Here is a 24,620-nt window from a genome sequence, read left to right on the forward strand (position 1 = left end):
ATTTATAACCTCCCTTTGTGCAGCCATAACACTATCACATAGGGCTTAGTTTCTAAAAACCATAGCAATTGCCTGAAAATTGATGTCTTTTGCCCATCCCTCCCTTCAGTCCCTGAAGACATTTTAATATGAGCCATGACATTATGATGGATGAAATCTGGCAATTTACTGTAGCAATGCTACTCCCATGTGGAAAATAACAGCTTGCTCAAAAGCTGGTCTTCCAGCCAGAGTCAGGATATACGGTAAGGCACATTTCCAATCTTTCCCCTTTCCTGTCCTTTTTAAATAGCCTTCCCAAACTTCTTTGTGTTATCAAATTTTCCACATATCACAGGTTGAAGCTAATTTAGGTCATGTAATGATAGTGATAAATATGTCACCAGAAAACTGGGTTAATTGTGAGTAGGAAGCAATCCAGATTTTGAACACAGAATAAAATAATTTTCCGATACAAATTCTGCTCTGCAAAAACATGACAGTGCTGCTGATTTGTGAAGCAATCGTACCTTTTTGAGAGATATTGTAAGGCAACTCCCTAATGCCAGCAGACTGAAAAAAAAAAAATCATTGTGCTTATCCTTTCATAAACCATATGTTCTTACTTGCAAATTGCAACTTTTTTTCTAACTTTATATTAACTACCACAGTCAACTCTTAAAGCTAGTAAATACAAATGTATTTACAAATTTCCCAGTCGAAAGGGGGAGAAAAGATACTTAAGATTCCACTAGTGTCTGCAATTAATATCACTTATGTTTAATTGCTGGTGCATCATGGGCTTTGGTGTTTAAAATATACCAGGTAGCGGCTTCCATGGTGGCTTGGTGGATTGACCATGGGTTCAATCCCTGGTCTGGGAAGATCCCATGTGCTGCGGAACAACTAGGGCTGTTTGCCACAACCACTGAGCCTGTCCTCTCGAGCCCAGGAGCTGCAACTACTGAGGCTCCCACTACTGAGCTCCTACAATCGGTGCTCTGCAACAAGAGATGTCACTTGAATAAGAAGCCCATGTACTCCCAGCGAGAAAGTAACCCCCACTTGCCACAATGAGGGAAAAGCCCGTGACCAACGAAGACCCAGCAGAGGCAACATATAAAAATAAAATTCCAGTTCCATCACTTTGGAAACAATGGAAACAGTGACAGACTTAATTTTCTTGGGCCCCAAAATCACTGCAGATGGTGATTGCAGCCATGAAATTAAAAGATACTTGTTCCTTGGAAGAAAAGCTATAACGAACCTAGACAGCATATTAAAAAGCAGACATTACTTTGCCAACAAAAGTCAAAGCTATTTTTCCAGTAGTCATGTATGGATGTGAGAGTTGGACTCTAAAGAAAGCTGAGTGCTGAAGAATTGATGCTTTTGAACTGTGGTGTTGGCGGAGACCCTTGAGAGTCCCTTGAACTGCAAGGAGATCCAATCAGTCCTGAATATTCATCGAAAGGACTGATGCTGAAGCTGAACCTCCAATACTTTGGCCACCTGATGGGAAGAGCTGACTCATTTGAAAAGACCCTGATGCTGGGAAAGACTGAAGGCAGGAGGAGAAGGAGACAACAAAGGATGAGATGGTTGGATGGCATCACCAACTCAAGGGACAAGAGTTTGAGGAAGCTCCGGGAGTTGGTGATGAACAGGGAGGCCTGGTGTGCTGCAATCCATGGGGTCATTAAGAGTCAGATGTGACTGACTAAACTGAACTGAACTGAACTCAATACTTATTTAAATGCCTGGAGCAAGGAGATGATTAATGATTACAGTAAGGACAGTACTGATCAGTGCATGTAGAATTCAGGGGACTGACTCCCGAAGCACGGCCCCACAACTTCTGATCTATTCCAGCTCATTAGAGAAGAGAATAGCGTTTACATTTCCAACAGTCTTTGTTCATGTTTAAATGATAAAATGAGGCCATCACTGTCGATAAATATATATCCTGTGAATTATTTTGCCATATTCATAATTTTAATGTTTATGGGAGACTGAGCTGAAAGTAAAAACCTAGCTCATGACACTGACATTTATTACTGGTCCAGTTTCCTTTGTGTGCATTAATTTGACTTAATTTACTTTTCAGTTTCACTTTTATTTTGTTCACTTTCTGTAGCTACCTCCTTCAAATTCCTTTGACAACCTGAGAATGTCTTGCAGCTGAACGTAATATTAATTACATTTCAAAGCAAACCTTTTTTTTTTCATTTGGGGACAATCTGTGAAACAGAAATCTGTGACTGAAGCTGCTGCCAAGCCAATTACGGCAAAATAACTCAAATATGTCTCGACAGATTGCATTTTTCCTATTGTTAGATTATTTATTCCGTAGATCAAAAGGCTACATTTGCTTTAATTAAAATGAACTAACTCACATAGTTAAATATATCATCCGTTCTTGGAGACTATATATGGATTTATGTATAGACAGTGTGCTAATGAAAATCTCTGGGTTTTTGCTAGCTGTATAATTCTAGTTGTTTCTAGATGTTTCCAGGCTTTCTATATGTCAAGGCAGCCTTTGTATGAACAAGCCAAAGAAGAAAGAACTAATCAGTACTGAAGACCAGGGTGTAAAGAAATTATTCAGTTGCACAGAGAAATTCACCCTTGGCACATATCACAGTGCATCACACATGCAGAAGAGATCAGTAAATTGCAACAGGTTCAGTGGAATAAGCACTTGACATTCAGATTCTTATCTAAACTTTATCTGAACAATCCAGATTTCTTGGTTCTTCAATACAAGGCTAAAGACTCCTCTCTGAAGATACTGAAGCACTGTTGTACAAGGTTTTAGACTGAAATGACATCAATCAATATATTGTTCTACAGATGAATAAAAAAACCTTAACAACTGTCAGATATGTATATTTAATGAACCATCATCTTATTTTTTTTTGTTGTTGCAAATTTGCCATTCAAAAGCAAATAGGTGCTTCAGAGTCCCTAACATTACCATTTTTCATTTTTTTCTAAGACTATATTTAGCTTTAAATTCATGTGCTAGTCACTCAGTCATGTCCGACTCTCTGCAACCCCATGGACTGTAGCCCGCCAGGCTCCTCTGAGTAAGGGATTTTCCAGGCAAGAATACTGGAGTGGGTTGCCATGCCCTCCTCCAGGGGATATTCTCAACCCAGGCATTGAATGCAGGTTTCCTGCATTGCAGGCAGATTCTTTACAATCTGAGCCACCCGGGAAGCCTTTTATATCCATGAAGAGTGTGCAAACTAAAAATACTATATGCTAAAAGCCTCCCTCTACCTTTAAGAATATCTAATATGATTATTTCGTCTTTCACTTTAAGGGCTTCTGATAATATTGAAGGGTAAATGTAAGCAGTTCACTTTGGCAGGAGAAAGAATCACCATGCTCTGGGAAGTTTGAGTTTTAAACACAGGCAGCACCAGCCAGGAGAACAACAACAGAGAGAATGTGAAAAACACACTGGGCAAGGAAAACATCAGCTAAGGATTTCCTCCCTCCAGGATGCTTCCTGGAACCATGCTTCTTTCTCAGGTTCTTCTATTTGCTAGGAGAGTGGGTGGAAAAAGGAAGATATTCTCAACATTGCCCGGGCTCTCGGCACATGGATCAGTGCTGTCCAGAAGCTCCCTGGCTGCAGGAAATGTCAACGATCCACACTTACTGTCCACATTGTTTGTTCCCCTTCCATTGCTGAAGTTGGTGGCAGAGTTCTTGGTCAAGACAGGGCTGGCGTTCAGTTCATTGTTCTGTTCTGGGCTTCTTACCTCTCCTGGCATCCTATCACTCAGGAAGCTTCTGCATTTCTGGGTTGCAGGCGACCATGTGAGTCACCCCAAAACAGAACTGGCTGATTCATCTTTCTCTCCTCCACTTCTCTAATAAAGGGCTGTTTTAGCTCAGCTGCCACCGCAAAATACCACAGATGGAATGGTTTAAAAAACAAGGTGACGGCATGGTTGGCTTCTGATGAGAACTCTCTTCTTAGTGCGCAAACAGCTGCTTTCTTGGTGTGTCCTCACGTGGGAGAGAGAAAGCCAACTCTTCTCTCTTCCTCTTCACATAAGGACTCTATTCCCATCTTGGGGGTCCCACCCTCATGACTTCATCCAAACCTAATCACCTCCCAAAGGCCCCACTTTCAAATTCCTTCACATTAGAAATTAGGGCTTCAACATATGAATTGCGGACATTAACAATCCATCTGTAACAGGGGCTGTTTTTGGTCGGCTTCCTTTGGATCCCCTCATCTAGAGCTATCTCAAGAGAACTGGCCTATTTTAGTCCCGACACTAGTCACATTTATCTGCTGGATCAAAGCCCTACCCCTTCTCTTTGTTTGGACCTAGGGAATTGAAAGGGGCTTTAAATCACAAGTAAACCTCTTGGAGTTCTTAAACCTAACTCTGGTCTAAGCATTTCTGAGAACAGGCATCAACCACATTACTTCATGTTTCTAATAGTTAAGGGACTATTGTTATACTGAACAATACAAAGTAAGATTCCAAGGATAATCCATTCCCCTGGCAAAGAAAATGATGGAATTATCAGCCAACTTGGAAACATACCAATATTTTAAATATAATCATCTCTATTCTATATGCACGGTTCAAGTATGTGAAATATTCGGGGCAATACATAACTTCTCCCTTCAAAACACATCTCTCTCTTCGAAAATCCATTGAAAATTATAGAATCCTGGGGAAGGGATAAAAAGTTGGAAAGGTCATAAAAAATCAATGTTAGGTTCAGAAAGACCGAAGAATGACTAATCTAATAGAAATTAGTATATGTATGTGTGTGGCGGCCTTGCTCAGATCTCCTCCAAACAAGAGTCTGCTCTAAGGGGAGGAGTTGGCTGACATCCTCAGGATCCATCAGAGTCGAGGCCAAGGTCTCCATCTCCCCAGGCTGTTTTCCTAGCTAATGACCGGGCTTGGTAGGAATCTTGGGGTCAGCCATGCAGAAAGCTTCCAATGGGCAATCTTTTCTCTGGAGCTACCATCAGCCTGGCTAAGAATTTCTCTGAGTTGTCATAGAGTCCAAGGGCCCTCTTTCTCCTTCCTCCATCCTTCCTCTCTTTTCTCACAGACATCAGACCAACACTGACTCTTGAAGGTTTTCCCTGGTCTACTCCAGGTCCTTCTTTCCTTTATGATTCACAAATGTTTACTCCAGAGACTCTCTCACAGTATTAATTCCATCATGACATAGGTTTCCCAGAGGACTAGAATTAATGCAATAACTGTGTGCATTTACACACATATGTCAACACATGGATACAAACACAAACACATGTATTAACATACACATATGCATTTACCTACATTTACATGGATGGTTATAGTATACAGATGTGCACACATATACACACACACAAACACACCACTTGTTTAACCAGCAACCTACATTTCAAAAGTTGAACTGACCTTCTCACACAGGCATGCTAAAAGTACATTAAAGACGGTATGATTTATCTTTTACTATCTTGATAAAAATTCTCACTGATAGGCAAGAAAACATCTTTGTATATGTGTTAGAGAGTACTGCATGACATTTATCATTGGCACAACTACTTATATTAAGAAAGGTAGATATTTTATTCTACCATATTAAAAAAGCCTGGGTTTTGTTCTGATAGGTTGTAATTCATTGAATATATTTATTTTTCAGTTTATAACTGGTATCCACTGGTACTATAAGAATTCAATCTTTTATGAATAATCTTTTAAAAGGATGTTACCAAGGACTAAAACCTACCTTACAATAAGAATGACATTTATGTTCAACCAAATAAAAATTTACCCTATTTATCAAATGACTTTAAGAATGTCTCAATGCATTTGCATTGAGCATCGATAGATTTCAGGCTAGTCATGACATTTTCAGTAAATTCTATCTGATGGCTTGTTGATGACAATCTACTCTTTGATTAAAAAGTCAATGATTATAAAACTATATTATGTCAAAATTTCTGAAACCAGCCTAAACATAGAGCTCCAAATGAGGTATGTGGGGAGGGTCTTTAGATATAATTCCATATGATATTAATATCTGTATTTTAGAGTAAAATTTACTTTAAGCCTAATTTAAAATATTTCTATGACTTGATAACGAATATGAGAATGATAAAAAGCACATTTTTATATAAATGTGATGATTCAATATATCTCCCTAAATACATACCAAACCTTGTCATTCTTCTTTTAAAACATCCTATTTACCTTTTCCTCTTGTTGCATGAAAGTCCAGTCAAACTTTCAGCATTAAAGTAATTTTTATAAAGTTTTATTTTGCAATGAAAGACTACATGAGGCAGAAACGGTCTTTTGAAACCTGAATTTCTCAAGGTTTTTCTAGCACTCTTGATTCAATAGGCATGCTTTGAGCCTGAGAAATTCTATTAGTCTTAATCAGAAAAAAAAACATAGTAGCCCATATGTTGATTAAGAAATATACTTTCTGAACACTGTACTTTTTAAAAACAGGAAGAAAAACATATTTTGTGTTACTTAACACCTTTTAAATGCCAAAAGATCTAGAAAGGACAGGTATACTCTTTCAATCCCTACTGGAGCATAAGTTAAAGGTTTTAGTATAGTGTCCAGATAAAAGCAAATTTTATCTTCAGACCTTTTACTGATGCTACTAGGGGAGAGAGAGAGAGATAGAAAGAAATATTGCATGTGTTTTTCTTCTTCCTATTGCATTCTATTAACAATTAGCTACTGTATGTTAGCACATGTTAGCCAATGATAAATTACTTTAAGTTTTATGGAGTTAAAGAGGAAAAAAGCAGGAGGTAAAGAATAATATAATGAGAACAGTCTCCATTTTTCCCATTCCTGTCATTGACCTTGCGGATTCCAATCTGCTCTTAACTTGCTCTGTGAAGCAACATTGTTCAAGTCGGTTGTTTAAGGGATCAGAACGAGTTAGATTGTAAAGCATTTGCATTTTTTTAGAGAGAGAGAGGAAGAGAGAAAGAGGATATTTTAAAAGCTGATAAAATCCTAAAATGTCCTCTCATCCCAGACTTCAAACAGTTCAGGAATCAAAATGCAAAGAATGTCTACAAGAAATATAGGAGTATCATTTCCCTTAAATTTCTGTTTTTTGGAGTTATTGATGAATAATTATGAGAGACAATCATGGGATAAATATTTGAAAGGTTTGGGGAAAAAATTATCGTCCCACTTTCCTTATCTATGCTTGGAGCTTATCACCTGCGTAGCTGAAGATACTTTGAAAACTGGGCTGCTAGCCAGATGTACTCTCTGGAATGCAATGGATTAGAAAGCAACAATAAGCTAAAAAGAATTTGAACAGTGTAAACACAACAGCTCAGGCACGGGCTCCAAAGACAGCCATTTCATTCTCATAAGTGCCAGAATTACTCAAATACCTACAGTGATTTGGAAAATTATCTCATGAAGGTCTAAGAGGCCAAATCAGAGCACATAGGCAAAACTATCTACAAATCTCTGCCCCTAATCAACATTTAAATTAGTCTAGAGTTCTTTATCAAACGTTATTTAAACAGTCATGAACTGAACATTTGCGTACCTCCCCAATTCATATGTTGGAATTCTAACCCCCACTGCGATGACATTTGGAGATAGGGCCTTTGAGATATAATCAGGGTTGGATGAGGTCGTGAGAGTAGGGTCTTCAGGATGGGAGTGGTGGCCTTCTCTTCTGCTCTCTCACCACATGTGAGAACACAGCTAGAAGGCAGCCATATGCAAGCTAGAGAGTTCTTACCAAAAACCTAATTGACTGGCACCTTGACCTTGGATTTCTAGCCTCCAGAACTGTGAGAAATACATTTCTCTTGTTCAAGCTGCCTGCCAAGTCTATGTCATGTTGTTACAGCAGCTAAAGCCAACATATACAAACACTCTTTTTCCTTTTTCTTCACCAGTGTAGTTTTTCTCTCTTATTTATATTAAAGAAGTCTATATATTTTTCCTTAAGAATTTACTAAGCCAAATAAGTTCAAGCTTTCTTTTATGAAGGTTTTATAACAAATCAAACTTACTATTTACAGCAGTGCCCAAATTTTCTATTTCTTCTTCAGTAATTTTAATAAGTTGTATTTTCCAGGAATCTTACCATCACATTTAGCTTTTAAGTCTGTGGGCAAAATTTTTACATCATATATATTTATATTGTTTTAATTTCTCTGTAATCTAGTGGGTAACACATTTTATCCTCTTTTGCTATAATCTCTCATATTTTATATATAAAAATATATGTATTATAGAGACATTATTTTATCAACTTTCCTATAAACCAATTTTAAATTTCTTAATTTTATTGTTTAAATTTCAATCATTTCTGCCTTTTATATTATTACTTGTACAATTTGACTTTATTTCTACCTTTTGAATTACATTTTTAAATAAAGTTCAGCCTTCCTTATTTTCTTAATGTATACATTTAAAGCTACAAATTTTCCTCACAGGAAAGCTTTAGCTGCACTAAGGAACTTTTAATATCACTTATATTACCATTAATTTTATAAATATTTGATTAGTTCTATTTTGTTTTTTCATTGAACCATGAATAACTTAGAAATGTAATTTTATTTTTGAAATTTCCAAACATGTGGAGATTTTTAAAAACTATCTTTCTGCATTTAAATTCCAGCCTAACCATGCTACGGTTAGAGGCATACTGTGAATGAATTAATTTATTTAAAATTTGTAAATTTTGCTTTGTGACTAAGCATAGGGTTAATTATCTAAAAATCCTTATGTGCACTTGAATATAATGTATACATTATGGTTATTGGATTAAGTGGTTTCAGTTCAGTTCAGTCGCTCAGTCGTGTCCGACTCTGTGACCTCATGAACCTCAGCACACCAGGCTCCCTGTCCATCACCAACTCCCGGAGTTCACCCAAACCCATGTCCATAGAGTCAGTAATGCCATCCAACCATCTCATCCTCTGTTATCCCCTTCTCTTCCTGCCCTCAATCTTTCCCAGCATCAGGTCTTTTCAAATGAGTCTGCTCTTCACATCAGGTGACCAAAGTATTGAAGTTTCAGCTTCAACATTAGTCCCACCAATGAACACCCAGGACTGATCTCCTTTAGGATGGACTGGTTGGATCTCCTTGCAGTCCAAGGGACTCTCAAGAGTCTTCTCCAACACCACAGTTCAAAAGCATCAATTCTTTGGCACCCAGTTTTTGTTATAGTCCAATTCTCATATCCATACATGACCACTGGAAAAACCATAGTCTTGACTAGACAGGCCTTTGTTGACAAAGCAATATCTCTACTTTTCAATATGCTGTCTAGGTTGGTCATAACTTTTCTTCCAAGGAGTAAGCGTCTTTTATATGGCTGCAATCACCATCTGCAGTGATTTTGGAGCCCAGAAAAATAAAGTCAGGCACTGTTTCCACTGTTTACCCATCTATTTGCATGAAGTGATGGGACTGGATGCCATGATCTTAGTTTTCTGAATGTTGACCTTTAAGCCAACTTTTTCACTCTCCTCTTTCACTTTCATCAAGAGGTTCTTTAGTTCTTCTTCACTTTCTGCCATAAGGGTGGTGTCATCTGCATATCTGAGGTTATCGATATTTCTGCCAGCAATCTTGGTTCCAGTTTGTGCTTCCTCTAGCCCAGCGTTTCTCATGATGTACTCTGCATATAAGTTAAATAAGCAGGGTGACAATATACAGCCTTGACATACTCCTTTTGCTATTTGGAACCAGTCTGTTGGTCCATGTCCAGTTCTAACTGTTGCTTCCTGACCTGCATACAGGTTTCTCAAGAGGCAGGTCAGGTGGTCTGGTATTCCCATCTCTTTCAGAATTTTCCACAGTTTATTGTGATCCACACAGTCAAAGACTTTGACATAGTCAATAAAGCAGAAATAGATGTTTTTCTGGAACTCTCTTGCTTTTCAATGATCCAGCGGATGTTGGCAATCTGATCTCTGGTTCCTCTGCCTTTTCTAAAACCAGCTTAACATCTGGAAGTTCACAGTTCACGTATTGCTGAAGTCTGGCTTGGAGAATTTTAAGCATTATTTTACTAGCGTGTGAGATGAGTGCAATTGTGTGGTAGTTTGAGCATTCTTTGGCATTGCTTTTCTTTGGGATTGGAATGAAAACTGACTTTTTCCAGTCCTGTGGCCATTGCTGAGTTTTCCATATTTGCTGGCATATTGTGTGCAACACTTTCACAGCATCATCTTTTAGGATTTGAAATAGCTCAACTGGAATTCCATTACCTCCACCAGCTTTGTTCGTAGTGAAGCTTCCTAAGGCCCACTTGACTTCACATTCCAGGATATCTGGCTCTAGGTGAGTGATCACACCATGGTGATTATCTGGGTCGTGAAGATCTTTTTTGTATAGTTTTTCTCTGTATTCTTGCTACTTCTTATTAATGTCTTCTGCTTCTGTTTAGTCCATACCATTACTGTCCTTTATTGTGCCCATCTTTGCATGAAATATTCCCTTGGTATCTCTAATTTTCTGGAGATCTCTAGTCTTTCCCGTTCTATTTTTTCCTTCTATTTCTTCATGTTGATCACTCAAGGAAGGCTTTCTTATCTCTCCTTGCTCTTCTTTGAGACTCTGCATTCAAATGGGTATATCTTTCCTTTTCTCCTTTGCCTTTTGCTTCTCTTCTTTTCATAGCTATTTATTTGTAGGCCTCCTGAGACAGCCATTTTGCCTTTGTTTTTCTTGGCAATGGTCTTGATCCCTGCCTCCTATACATGTCAGGAACCTCTATCCGTAGCTCTTCAGGCACTCTATCAGATCTAATCCCTTGAATCTATTTCTCACTTCCACTGTATAATTATAAGGGATTGACTTAGGTCATACCTGAAAGATCTAGTGGTTTTCCCTACTTTCTTAAATTTAAGTCTGAATTTGGCAATAAGAATTTCATGATCTGAGCCACAGTCAGCTCCCAGTCTTGTTTTTGCTGACTGTATAGTGCTTCTCCATCTTTGACTACAAAGAATATAATCAATCTGATTTCAGTATTGACCATCTGGTGAGGTCCATGTATAGAGTCTTCTCTTGTTTTGATAGAAGAGGGTGTTTGCTATGACCAGTGCATCCTCTTGGCAAAGCTCTTTTAGTCTTTGCCCTGCTTCATTCTGTACTCCAAGGCCAAACTTGCCTGTTACTCCAGGTGTTTCTTGACTTCCTACTTTTGCATCCCAGTCCCCTATAATGAAAAGGACATCTTTTTTTGGGTGTTAGTTCTAGAAGGTCTTGTCTGTGTTCATAGAACCCTTAAATTTCAGCTTCTCCAGCATTACTGGTCAGGGCATAGACTTGGATTACTGTGATATAGAATGGTTTGCCTTGGAAATGAACAGAGATCATTCTGTCATTTTTGAGATTGCATCCACATACTGCATTTTGGACTCTTTTGTTGACTATGATGGCTACTGTGTTTCTTCTAAAGGATTCTTGCCCAGAGTAGTAGATATAATGGTCATCTGAGTTAAATTGACCCATTTTTTCCATTTTAGTTCGCTGATTCCTAAAATGTCGATGTTCACTCTTGCCATCTCCTGTTTGATCACTTCCAATTGCCTTGATTCATGGGTCTAACATTCCAGATTCCTATGCAATATTTCTCTTTACAGCATCGACTTTACTTCCATCAACAGTCACATCCACAACTGGGTGTTGTTTTTCTGTGGCTCCATCTCTTCAGTCTTTCTGGAGTAATTTCTCCACTGATCTCCAGTAGCATATTGGGCATGTACCAACCTGGGGAGCTCATCTTTCAGTGTCCTGTATTTTTGCCTTTTCATGCTGTTCATGGGGTTCTCAAGGCAAGAAGACTGACATTTGGACCGTGTTTTGTCAGAACTCTCCATCATGCCCTGTTCGTCTTGGGTGGCCCTACATGGCATGGCTCATAGTTTCATTGAGGTAGCCAAGGTTTTGTGTGGTCCACGTGATCAGATTGTGTAGTTTTCTGTGATTGTGGTTTTCAGTCTGTTTGCCCTCTGATGGAGAAGAATGAGAGGTTTATGGAAGCTTCCTGATGGGAGAGACTGACTGAGGGGGAAACTGGGTCTGGTTCTGATGGGCGGGGCCATGCTCAGTAAATCTTTAATCCAGTTTTCTGTTGATGGGTGGGGCTGTGTTCCCTCTCTGTTATTTACCTGGGGCCAAACTACCTGGAGGTAATGAAGTCCTTCAAATGGGCCCATGCAGGTCCTGCTACAGACGGTGCCCCCAACCCTGCAGTAGGCCACCACCAACCCACGCCTCCGCTGGAGACGCCTGGACACTCACAGGCAAGTCCGGGTCAGTCTCTTGTGGGGTCACTGCTGCTTTCTCCTGGGTCCTGGTGCACAAGGTTCTGTTTGTGCCCTCCAAGAGTCTATTTCCCCATCCTGTGTAAAGCCTGGCAGCTCTGTGGTAGAGTTAATGGCGACCTCTTCCAAGAGGGCTTAAGCCATACCCACGTCTGCTGCACCCAGAGCCCCTGTGGCAATCCACTGCTGACCCGTACCACCGCACGAGACACTCAAACACGGCTCTGTCTCGGTCTCTGTGGGTCTCTGGGCCCTGGTGCGCACAAGGTTTGTTTGAGCCCTCTGAGCCTCTCTGGCGGGTGTGGGATTTGGTTCTCAAGGTGATTCTGCCCCTCCTACTGTCTTGTGGGGACTTCTCGTTTGCCCTTCGATGTGGGGTATCTCCTCATAGTCGCTCCAGTGCAGTGCAGCCAAAAGGGTAATTTCCATCTTACTCGCTCCATATATCTCACCCCTCCCTCACCTCCTCCCTCCATATCCATAGGTCTGTTCTCTATGTCTGTTTCTCCATTGCTGCCCTGACAATTCATCAGTACCATCTTTTTATATTCCATATATATGCATCAGTACACGATATTTTATTTCTCTTTCTGACTTACTGCACTCTGTATAAAAGGCTCTAGGTTCATCCACCTCATTAGAACTTACTCAAATGTGTTCCTTTTTATGGCTGAGAAGAATTCCATTGTATATATGTTTCTTATGAGTTTTATGCTATATTTTTAGTCATGTAAAAAAGTTGAAATTTTTATGCATTGTTGGCAAAATGAAACTTTCATCCTTGTGAAAGTCCATGTTTATCTTAAGTATGACATCTGTGCCTCGACTCTTTTTCATCTGGTAACAACAGAGTTTAAAAAATGTCCTTGGTTAATGTTTACAAAGTATTTTCTATATCTTCACATTATTTCTGAGATTTTACTTTTTGATGCCTTTCTTCCAAGAAACACATGGATTTTGATTTTTCTACCCAGCCTGACAACCTTTGGCTTGTATTTTAGGACAAAATTTCATTTAGATAATATATTTAATAATATATTTGGATTTAAACCCATCATCTCACTACTTGATTTCTATTGTCCTATCTATTCTATATTCTTTTCTCTCTTTTTTCTTTCCTTCCCACTGATCAACTGAATATTACTTTTTTAATATACAATATTAGGTTGGTAGGTTTATATTTTACTTTTATTTTAGCAGCTAAACTAAAGGAATAAGTATTCATCATTGACTTATCAAAGTCTTATATAAACTAGTTATTTTGTCTCTTGTCAAGTAACACACAAATAGAACAATATAACTACATACTCCAACACCAACAAATTAAGTGCTATTACTGTTTTTCTGTTTTAATTCCATGGTATAGTATATCCCAAAAACATCTCTATTATTGCTTTATAGAGTTAATATTCATTTAAATGTACTTACATATCCATTTTGTTATTGTTGCTTTTTATCTCTTCTTAAATATTTAAACTTCTATCTGGAGTCATTTCCTTCTCTTTGATATTTCTCTTAGTATATGTTGGCTGGTTGTTTGTCTAAATATTTATTTTCATTTATGTTTGGATACCTTAAAGTTACATACAATTCTTCTTGGGCAGTTATTTCCTTTCAGGGTTATTATTCTGCTGTCTTTTAAACAAACTTTTATTTAAACATTATAATTGTGTTTCAGACTTGGTGCTTTTTTAAAAACTTTTTATTTAGTATTGGAGTAGAACTGATTATCAATGTGTGATAATTTCAGGCGGACAGTAAATGGACTCAGCCATACATACACATGTCTTTTGATTCCTATTTCTACTATGAAATATTAGTCATCAATGTTTATTTTGCTCTTTGAAGGTAATATATCTTCATATTTCTGACTGTGCCAAGATTGTCCTTTAATCTCATTTTCAGTGGTTAAGTAGCATCTATAGAATTTTTAAAATCTTAATTGCTATTTGTAGGCATTTCTTGAGTCTGTGACTTGATATCTTTTGTCATTTTGAAGAAAACAAAAACTTTACTTCTTTACATACTACTTTTGCCTCATTATTCCTCTTCCTTTGGGAAATACAAGTATACAATTCTCAGATATTTTCTGCCCTTGTATCTTTAATCCTTATTTCTTTGTTTTCAACCCTAACTTTCTCTATAAATTGCTTTTAGACATTTTATTCTGACTTTTCTTTCATTATTGTCTATTTAGTTGTTTCTAAATGCTACTAAATCCACTCCTTAAATTCTTGATTTTGGTTATTGCATTCTTCTAGCTTTATTGTAATGTAATTGACAAATAACATTGTGTAAGTTTAAGGTGTACGATATGTTGACTTGATACACTTATGTGTATTGCAAAATGATTACTAACATAGTAACTTACTTAGCTAACACACACCTAACTCATAACTAACAACACCATCACATCATATAAGTACCATTTCCTTTTTGTGGTGAGAACATTTAAGATGAATGCTTGTAACAACTTTAAGTATATAACACGGTATTAACTCTAATCCCCATGCTGTACTGTAGACACCTAGGACATATTTGTCTCACAACCGAAAGTTTGTACTCTTTGACCAACATGGCCCTATTCCCCCACTCCCCAGCAACCACCATTCTATTCTTGAAGAGTTTGGCTCTTTTATATTTCACATGTTTCAAAATTTACATTCTGTTATCTTCCCCCAGTTTCCAGTTCTCTGCCAAAAGTTTAATTGTATGCCTCCCTTTTTTGAATATGTATCACATAGTGATTTCAAAGTATTATCCCCTTTGGAACTGTTCTTATTGGCTGAAAACCAAGAGAAACTAACATGTTATATTTTCATATACATTATTAGTTTTGATTAGGCATTAGACATAACAGACAAGTAACTGAAAAACATATTCCAGGTCTGAGGCAGAAAAATTTTTCTGAAGAGAAATGCATATTTATAACAGGCATTTGAGGACACTGGTTATCCTATACCAAATTCATTCAATATAGGGACTAACATTATTCAAAGGCTTCAGTATCTCTCAGGGTGTTTATTTTTCTGGATCATTGCTATTCTTATTATATAGCCTTTTGGTATCCTAGCCCAGGTATCAGCAGGCTCTGAATTCATATTTTTGTTCTTCTATTTCTACTTTGACTATAGTGGTCTTCTCCTGTTACAGCAGCAGTGATTTTTTCATGGGACTTCTATTTATATGGTCATGAGAGATGATCCTGGTTACATAGTCTTTTAAACCCATTCTCTTGTCTAAGATCATACATGCTACCCAGTATCATTAATGAATTATTTCCCAACTTATATTTGCCAGAAGTGACTATTATGGCTGTAGCCACAAAACCTGACTGCAATCAAAACATATAATGATCTCTTAAGGAGAATCTCCATTTACTACTATCCATTTTTACAAATTTACTCTGAGAAATAAATTCTTACTCATATTCTCCCATGTGAACTTGAAAGTCATTCCATTCAATTAAACCACAATATAGCATTCTGACTGAAATTGTTAGTTTGTGTATGATTAGCATTTTTAATGATACTGGTTCTTTCCAGAAAGATGGTATAAATATTTCTAATCACTCAGCTATGTTTTACTCTTCAATAAAGTCTAGTGATTATATTCATATTATATTCCACACCTTTCTTTTCTTCTATTTATTATGATTTTTTGGTTTTGATGTATTGAGTGAAGGTCTACTTTAATCCCCCCATTTCCATTTCAAAGTGTTTATTGTTAACACAGTCTATAGACTTTTACATATTTATTATGTCTTTGTAGGTATTTTATCAAAGTCTTAGTAATTCTAAAAAGTGTTTGTTAGTCTTTAATTATGTGTCTTGAATTTTCTGTATCTATAATCACATGTAGGTTTCTCTTTCTCATTACTACCTGGAACAGAAATAGTGGAGTATTTGAAATTTCATATGGTATTTCAGACATTTTGAGAACATATCCTTATAATTAGATAGGTTATCTCTTCCTAATTTACTTAAAAAACATATTAAGAAAGATAACTGTATTATAGGAAATATCTAGTATTTTGAGCCTACATGTTTTATGTTTTAACTTCTTAATGTAATAAATTAATAAATCATTAAACATTAACATAAAAATCTATCTTTCTTGATGTTTAAACATTATTCCATATCTCCAATACTCTACTTGATCATAGCATATTGCTATATTTATTGAACTTGGCTTGTTCTAATTTTATAAGTTTCATCTTTATAATACTAATGAAATTAAATATTTTGTGTATCTTTTCTTTAACTTGGCTAGAATTTAGAGATTATGGGTTTAAAGCTGAATTGGGAAATCCATGATATTTTTTCACAGAACTAGAATAATCCTAAAATTTATATGTAATCATAAAGACCTAGAATTTACAAAGCAATCCCGAAGGAAAAGAACAAAGAGGATGCATAATCCTCCCAAACTTCAGATAAAACTACAAAACTACAATTGTCAAGACAGTATGGTATTGACATAAAAACAGACATATGAATCAACAGAACAGAACAGAGATCCCAGAAATGAGCCACACACCTATGGTCAATTAATCTTTGACAAAGGAAGCAAAAATATACAATGGGAAAAAGACAGTCTCTTCAGCAACTGGTGTTAGGAAAGCTAGACAGTCACATGTAAATTGGTGAACTTAGAACATACCCTCTCACAATGTATAAAAATAAATTCAAACTAGCTTACAGACTTAACATAAGACATGCTATCATAAAACTCCTAGAAGTGATTATAGGCAAAACATTTTCTGACATAAATTGTACCAATGTTTTCTTAGGTCAGTCTTGCAAGGCAATAGAAATAAACAAAAATAAAGAACTGGGACCTAATTGATCCTCTAAGTTTTTGCACAGCAAAGGAAACCATAAAAAATGAAAAGATAACCTAAAGAATGGGGGGAAATATTTGCAAATAATATGACTGATGAGGGCTTAATTTCAAAAATACACAAACAGCTCATATAAACTTAACAATAAAAAAAAAAACAACCCAATCAAAAATGGACAGAAGACCTAACCAGTTCTCCAAAGAAGAAATACAAATGCCATTGGTCACATTAAAAGATGCTCAAAGTCACTAACTACTAGAAAAATGCAAATCAAAACTTGAGGTACCACCTCACATGGTTAAAATGGTCATCATCAGAAAGTCTACACATAAGAAATGATGGAGTGGATGCAGAGAAAAGAGAACCCTCCTTCATTGTTGGTGGGAACATAAATTGGTGCAGCCACCATGGATAAGTGTGGAGGTTACTCAGAAAACTAAAAATAAGATTACTATATGATCCAGCAATCTCATTCCTGGGCATGTTACCAAGTCTAATCTTATAATGCTCATTGCATGACAGACCAATAATCTAAAGATGAGTTGATGGGGCAAGGAGTAACAAACAACTTTATTTGGAAAGCCAGAAAACTGAGAAGATGATAGGCTCATGTGTCAAGAACCATCTTGCCTCAGTTAAAGTTCAGGCTCCTTTCATACTAAAAGGGGGATTCAGAGTAAAGTCAAATGCTTCCTGCTTCCCATTAGCCTTCGGAGGAGATGTGTTCATTTCTTCCCCCGTAGCCATTCACAGGTGAGCTCAGTCAGGATGTTTCTTGTGAGCTAAACAAAGGCATTTTAGCTTAATGCTCATTACCTGGTAGGCAGGGTTCCCAAAGATGGGCCATTATATATAATTTAAGCTTATAGGAAACATCCCTTTAGTGATTAACTTGTAATAGACTATGAAAGGTTCTTCCCTGTTATAGGCATATACACAGACAAAGCTCTAATCCAAAAACCTCTATGCACCTCTATGTTCATAGCAGCATTGTTCACAATAGCCAAGACATGGAAACAGTCTAAATATCTATTGACATCTGAATGGATAAAAAAGATGTGGTACATATATACAATGGAATACTACTCAGCCATCAAAAAGAATGAAATAATGCCAACCACAGGGATGCGGATGCAACTAGAGGTTATCTAACTAAGGGAAGTAAGTCAGAGAGAGAAAGACAAATACCATATGATATCACTAATATGCAGAATCTAAAATATGACACAAATGAACCTATCTATGAAACAGAAATAATATTACAGATATAGAAAATGAACCAGTGGTTGCCAAGGGGGAGAGGACTGGGGGAGAGGATGGGGTCAGAAGATATAAGCTATTATATATAGAATGAGTAAACAATAAGGTTCTACTTTATAGTGCAGAGAACTATAATCAGTATCCTATGATAAACTATAATGGAAAAGAGTATAAAAAAGAATGTGTGTGTATATATATGTATAACTGAATCACTTTGCAGTATGGATAAAATTAACAGAATATTGTAAATCAAATATACTTTAATTTAAAAAAAGTTAAAAGAGTTGGGAAGTCATATTTTTTTGGATGTCTTCCAACAGTTTAAAACACATAGTTGCTAAAGTTAAAATAGAAATCAACTCACAAGTCTGACTCTTCTACCTTACTATTTTTATTAGATTTTTATCAATCTTCTCAATTTCTATAATCAGTCAGGTTTGCTCACTTTTTGGGTAAATTTTTTAGTTATATTTTAACCAAAAAAATTGCATTTCCTCTAGATTTTCAAACTTACTGCCATCAAATTGCATATAATATTCTTTACTACATATTTACAATTTTATGGTATGTTTAATTCTTTCTATATCTGTGATAATGTATCAGTTTTCATTACTCAACCTGTTTATTTTGGCTTATTTTGGCTTTATCGTGTTGTCTAAGTGTATTAACCTTTTTAAAAAGCTAAATTTTATTTTTATTTGGTCTTTTACTACTTTCTTCTTTATCCATCTTTATTTTATCTGATAATACTTTACTAATTTTCCCTGTCTTCTTTTATCTTTACATAATAACACTGTTCTTTTATATCTATTGTCTTTATTTTTAACAATAATGTGTCACTGATGTTCCTTTTCACATGGCTTTACTTCTTTTCCAATGTATTTTAATACTGTTTATGTTTTTAGTAAACTTTTGAATGATTTTTTCATTTTTATTTTCAGTTTGAGATAATAGTTATTTAGAAGGCAAAGCTAATGGTGGTTTTCGGATTGTGCTAAAGCCACCAAAGTTACTACTTCTTTAAGGCTTGTTTTAGTAAGCCCACTGAAACATGTTGTTAAAACTGAAGCCAACCCCCCAATTTTGGCACCCAAATGTCAGGGCTTCCTGGTACATAGGGGTGGGAACAGACTTCTTTCAGAGGGCTGTCAGTGCCTCCTTGCTCTGAGAACACTGGTGCCAGCCTTCTCAAGCAGCCTCCCTGTTCTCTAACAGGCTTTCCAGACCAAAATAAAATAAAATAAAAGCCAAAAAATATGTTTCCTTTTCTCTGTAGGTAATTTAAGGCCTCAGAAATCCTCTGATTTATGTCTGGGTCTAACATTAGGTTTATTTTATTCCTCACATTGTTCTAGCATGGAGTTGGGAGGGGAAAGCTGTCATGAGACACATTCAGTGTGCTTTCTGCAGTAATATAGATTTTCTTACTGAAATATTTTCAGAAACCCTGCTAATTATCATCCCTTCCACTGCTGTTGTTTTAACTGGAAACCTTACTAGTTCCATCTTGAACTGCTTCAATTATTTCTCAGCAGACTGTCTCCTGCTTGTATCCACCTAAAACCAAGCAGTCATCATTTCAGACTTTATCTATATATTTATTCCAATGCTGGGGTTTTTCCCGATGGCTCAGGTGGAAAAGAATCTGCTTGCAATGCACGAGACCTGGGTTCGATCCCTGGGTCAGGAAGATCCCCTGGAGAAGGGAATGGCAACCCACTCTGGTATTCTTGCCGGAGAATTCCATGGACAGAGGAGCCTGGTGGGCTATAGTCCATGGAGTTGCAAAGAGTCAGACACAACTAGGCAATTAACACTTTTGTGAGTGTGCTAAGTCACTTCAGTCATGTCCAACTCTCTGTGACTCTACTGACCATAGTCTGCCAGGCTCCACTGTCCATGGGATTCTCTAGGCAAGAATACTGGAGTGGGTTGCCATTTCCCTCTCCAGGGGATTTTCCCTACCCAGGGATTGAACCACTGTCTTTTCTCCTGCATCGGCAGGCAGGTTATTTTACATTTAACACTACTCTAATTCTGCTTCCTTGGCAGCTCAGTCAGTAAAGTATCTGCCTGCAGTGGAGGAGACCTGGGTTTCATCCCTGGGTCGGAAAGATCCCTTGGAGAAGGAAATGGCAACCCAGTCCAGTATTCTTGCCTGGGAAATTCCATGAACAGGGGAGCCTGGTGGGCTATAGTCCATGGGGTCCCAAGAGTTGGACATGACTTAGTGACTAAACCACTACATTCCAATTCTAGGATCAGTTATGACAATTAGATATTTTGGATAATGCTTACTACATTATTTAAAAACTGGCCTGGATGATCTTTAATGTCAAAGATCATGTCTATTCTTTATACCAAAAAGAATATGAGGGTTTAGATACATAAATGAGCTTAGAATAAATTAGTTACAAACATTGATTTTATCATCTTACACAAAAAGTTTTCTAAAATTTTAGTTCTCCAATTTAATTTATTACTTCTTAAGAGTGGTTGTGGTGCTGGAGAAGACTTTTGATAGTCCCTTGACTACAAGGAAATCAAACCCGTCAATCCTAAAGGACATCAACCCTGAATATCCACTGGAAGGGCTGAAGCTGAAGGTCCAATACTTTGGCCACCCAATGCAAAGAGCCTATTTGTTGGAAAAGACCCTGATGCTGGAGAGACTTAAGGCAGGAGGAGACGAGACGACAGAGGATGAGATGGTTGGATGGCATCACCGACTTGATGGACATGAGTTTGAACAAACTCTGGGGGACAGTGAGAAGAAAGAACCCTGGCATGCTACAGTCCATGGGGTCACAAAGAGTTGGACAGGACTGAGCAACTGAAGAACAACAAAAGGGTGGAAGAAATTTAGGGGAGTAAGTACCATAAATTATAGGCCAGAGTATAAAATCAATGAAGAGTCAGGATTAGTCAATGAAATACATCATTTAAGTTAAAATCACTCTGCAAGAAGCCCATCATCACAAGTAATCAGAAGTGATAATCAGCCATTTAACATGTAACTGGCACAAAGGAAAACGTGTGGCTGTAACAAAACCTAGCAAGTAGGCCTAGTAAAAAGCTTCACTGGCTACTAGCCAAGAAATTAGGCACTTATTTCCATATTGCTCCTGCTGGGAAAAAGATAAATGCAAGAGCCCAGAATCTGTACCGTGGTGTTGCCAAGAACATCTACTGAGTGACCATTCTCTTGGCTTCAATAACAAAACATATTGAAAAGGGGCACAAAAGTAGACAAACTCCTACACTGCCAGCAGGAGAAGAGGCGTGGGCCAAACCTAGATCACACTCGGTATAACAGTCAGTCAGTCGTGTAACTGCATTTTGCTAATAAGAAGGCAACCCTGTATTTGAAACACTGCAAATTCCATGCATCTCTACAGTATTTTTCAATCTGAGGTAAAGGTGAAAACATCACCTTTTTGTCATTAGTTTTATTAATTGATGATGTTAGAAGACCACTTAAACAGGTGGAACAAACTATTATGATTAGTTTTGGTACAAGTGGACCAAATACAATAGTAAAGAACTGTCTTCAATCAATGGCACCTTAGGATGTTAGGGGAAAGATGATCTTGTGACTCTGTTTAAGTAAAATCTATTGCCTTGGTTGCAAGGAAGAAGGGAGGATATTTTACATGAAATAATATTTACTGCTTGTAGAATACATAAGTACCCAGGTCAAGGTAATACACAGAAGGCACTAGCTTAATTTTTTGAATGAAATTACCTTCATCTATCTTATTTTACTCAAAAATCATCAAGGCAAATGACTGGGGAGAAAAAGGATGGTGGATGACAAGAAGTATAACAACCGGGACTCACATTAAAAGAACAAATAATCTACATTTTGAGCAGATTGGCATTATAAGGTGAGAAATGATGTGAAAATTTGTATAAACCTTAGAGAAAAACTTGTGAAATCAGGCACCATGAAAGAATCTTATTTTTAAGACAATGCGGATGGTAAGATATCCAATCTATAGCTTGTTAACAGACTCTTTCCTCAGGTCATGGCTTCTAAAGTGTGGTCCACAAAACACTAGCTCACAGGATGTTAACACACCCATGAATAAAGAGTCCTCTGCCCAAATAGGATAGACAGAGTAGATTTATTAGTGTAATACACTGCAGAATCTTAAAAAAGGAACTATTTCAGAGAGATTGAGGAAGTAGAATTTCCCAAATTTATTTGACCAGAAATTTACTCCATGAGCTTCTTACAGGACTGATCATCCATGAAACAAATTTTAGGACACATAGTACTGACGTATGTTTATGGGTCCACGTTGCTGAACTATTTTCAGCAATTTCGTACATCATTTTGAATTGCTTTATGAGGATCTGTTCGTTTTTCAAGGAAAATCATGACTTGTTTAGGGTCTAGAAAGAGGAATTATCACTTTTGGCTGTTTGAAAAGTTTTAGTAAATATATAGTTCTTAAGCAACTAATACTTTTTTGCTCAATCTGTAGCCATTACTTCCAGTTTGTTTAAAAAGAAAAACAGGACTTTGTATTTTCAGCATCAATTTTAAAATTAATATGAAAGTCGATGTGGTGTCTTTTAATAAGGTTCAAAATATTTGATTTCAACAGCTGACTTCTCTCATCAAACACCATACAGCCTGGAAGGCAGTTGAAAAGCATATTTAAATTGTTCAGAGAAAACAGCTGTCAACTAAGAATCCTATATCCATCAAAGCTATCTTTCAAAAGTAAAGGCAAAATAAAGACTTCTTAGTTAAACAAAACTGAAACAATATGTTGCTAGCAGATATCCCTTGTAAGAAAATTCTTAAGACAGCTCTTAGGCTGAAAACAAGTGACCTCAGATGGTAATTCTAACCCACATGAAAAACCAGAGCACAGGTAACGGTAGTTATGTGATTACAAATTATAGTATTAATGCATATTTCTTCACCTTTCTTCTCTTAACTGATTAAAACAATTGTTTAATAATAACAGATCACCACAGTTACTTTTTAAAATCCATCTTTCCTAATGTGTCTAACATGTCTAGGGTCATCTGCCTTTTAAGGTGACTTTCATCAATGATCTCTTCTTTCTCTTCTATGTGTAACTTCCTGTCATTCCGATAATTTCATGCAATAGATTAACTTAGTCAAGTTTACCTCCTTTTTAAAAATCGAACCAGGAAACCTCTCGCGGTTCCATATTTCTACTACTTACTTCTTGGACTTCCTTCGCAGAGGCTGGAGTTTGTATACAAAGTTTTGACTCTTCTCGCTTTCTCAACCCCACTCACCTCTCAATCCACTTGGGTCATCTTTGGTTCACGAGCCTGCGTGGCTGCTCAGTCGCGTCTGAGTCCTTGCTACCCTTTGGACTGTAGACTGCAGGGCTCCTGTGTTCATTGGATTCTCCAGGCAAGACTACTGGAATGGGCTGCCATTTCCTGCTCCAGGGAACCGTTCCCACCCAGGGAATCTAACCTGCATCTCCTGCATTTGCAGGTGGATTCTTTACTACTGAAAGTTTGGCTCACATCACCACCAAGAGAGCTCTTTTTTAAAGTTGCCAGGGATAGGCTGGCATGCGCAGAGCACCAGGTAACCTTCAGAGAATCACCCGCAGGCGCTGTGGCGAGACTACAGGTCCCAGGGAGCAGGATCTCGCGGGATCTCGAGGGATGCAGGCGCCTGGCAATGGACTCCCAGGATGAAAAACAGGTGGGTACCCTTGTGTGAAGACCCCCTCCAGGATCCTCCTAAGGGGTTTCACTTGCACCACCTGTCCTGCAGTGCCTGGAGCTCGTGAACTCCTCGCCGTAATCAGTGGCCCCAAGGCCCCTGCAGATGACTTGTTGTTGCTCTTTTTCACGTGCTGAGCCCGGGAGGGACCACCCCCTGGCGCGTTCAGGAGTAAAGTGCGCATGCGCCGCCCGGAACAGCAGCCCCCAGAGACTGTCACAGCCTCGTGGCTCCTGCTGCGCAAGCCCTCAGCGAACCCCAACGACCCAGTCCATTCTGAAATCAGAAAATAAGCTATGTCGTGCCTGCAGAGGGCCTGAGTGGGAGCTGGCTTGAGTCAGCAGGCGCTGTCTTCTTTGGCTGTCTTCTCCGCCTGTCGGGTCCGCAGCCACCCTCCGCCTCTTCTTCCTGCAAACGTGAGTACAGGGCCCTCTGATGCCTTCTTGCTTCTGCATCCACACAAACCACAAAGTGTCCCCCGTAGT

Source organism: Cervus canadensis, chromosome 10 (genome assembly GCF_019320065.1).
Source record: "Cervus canadensis isolate Bull #8, Minnesota chromosome 10, ASM1932006v1, whole genome shotgun sequence".
In the NCBI taxonomy this organism is placed as follows: domain Eukaryota; kingdom Metazoa; phylum Chordata; class Mammalia; order Artiodactyla; family Cervidae; genus Cervus; species Cervus canadensis.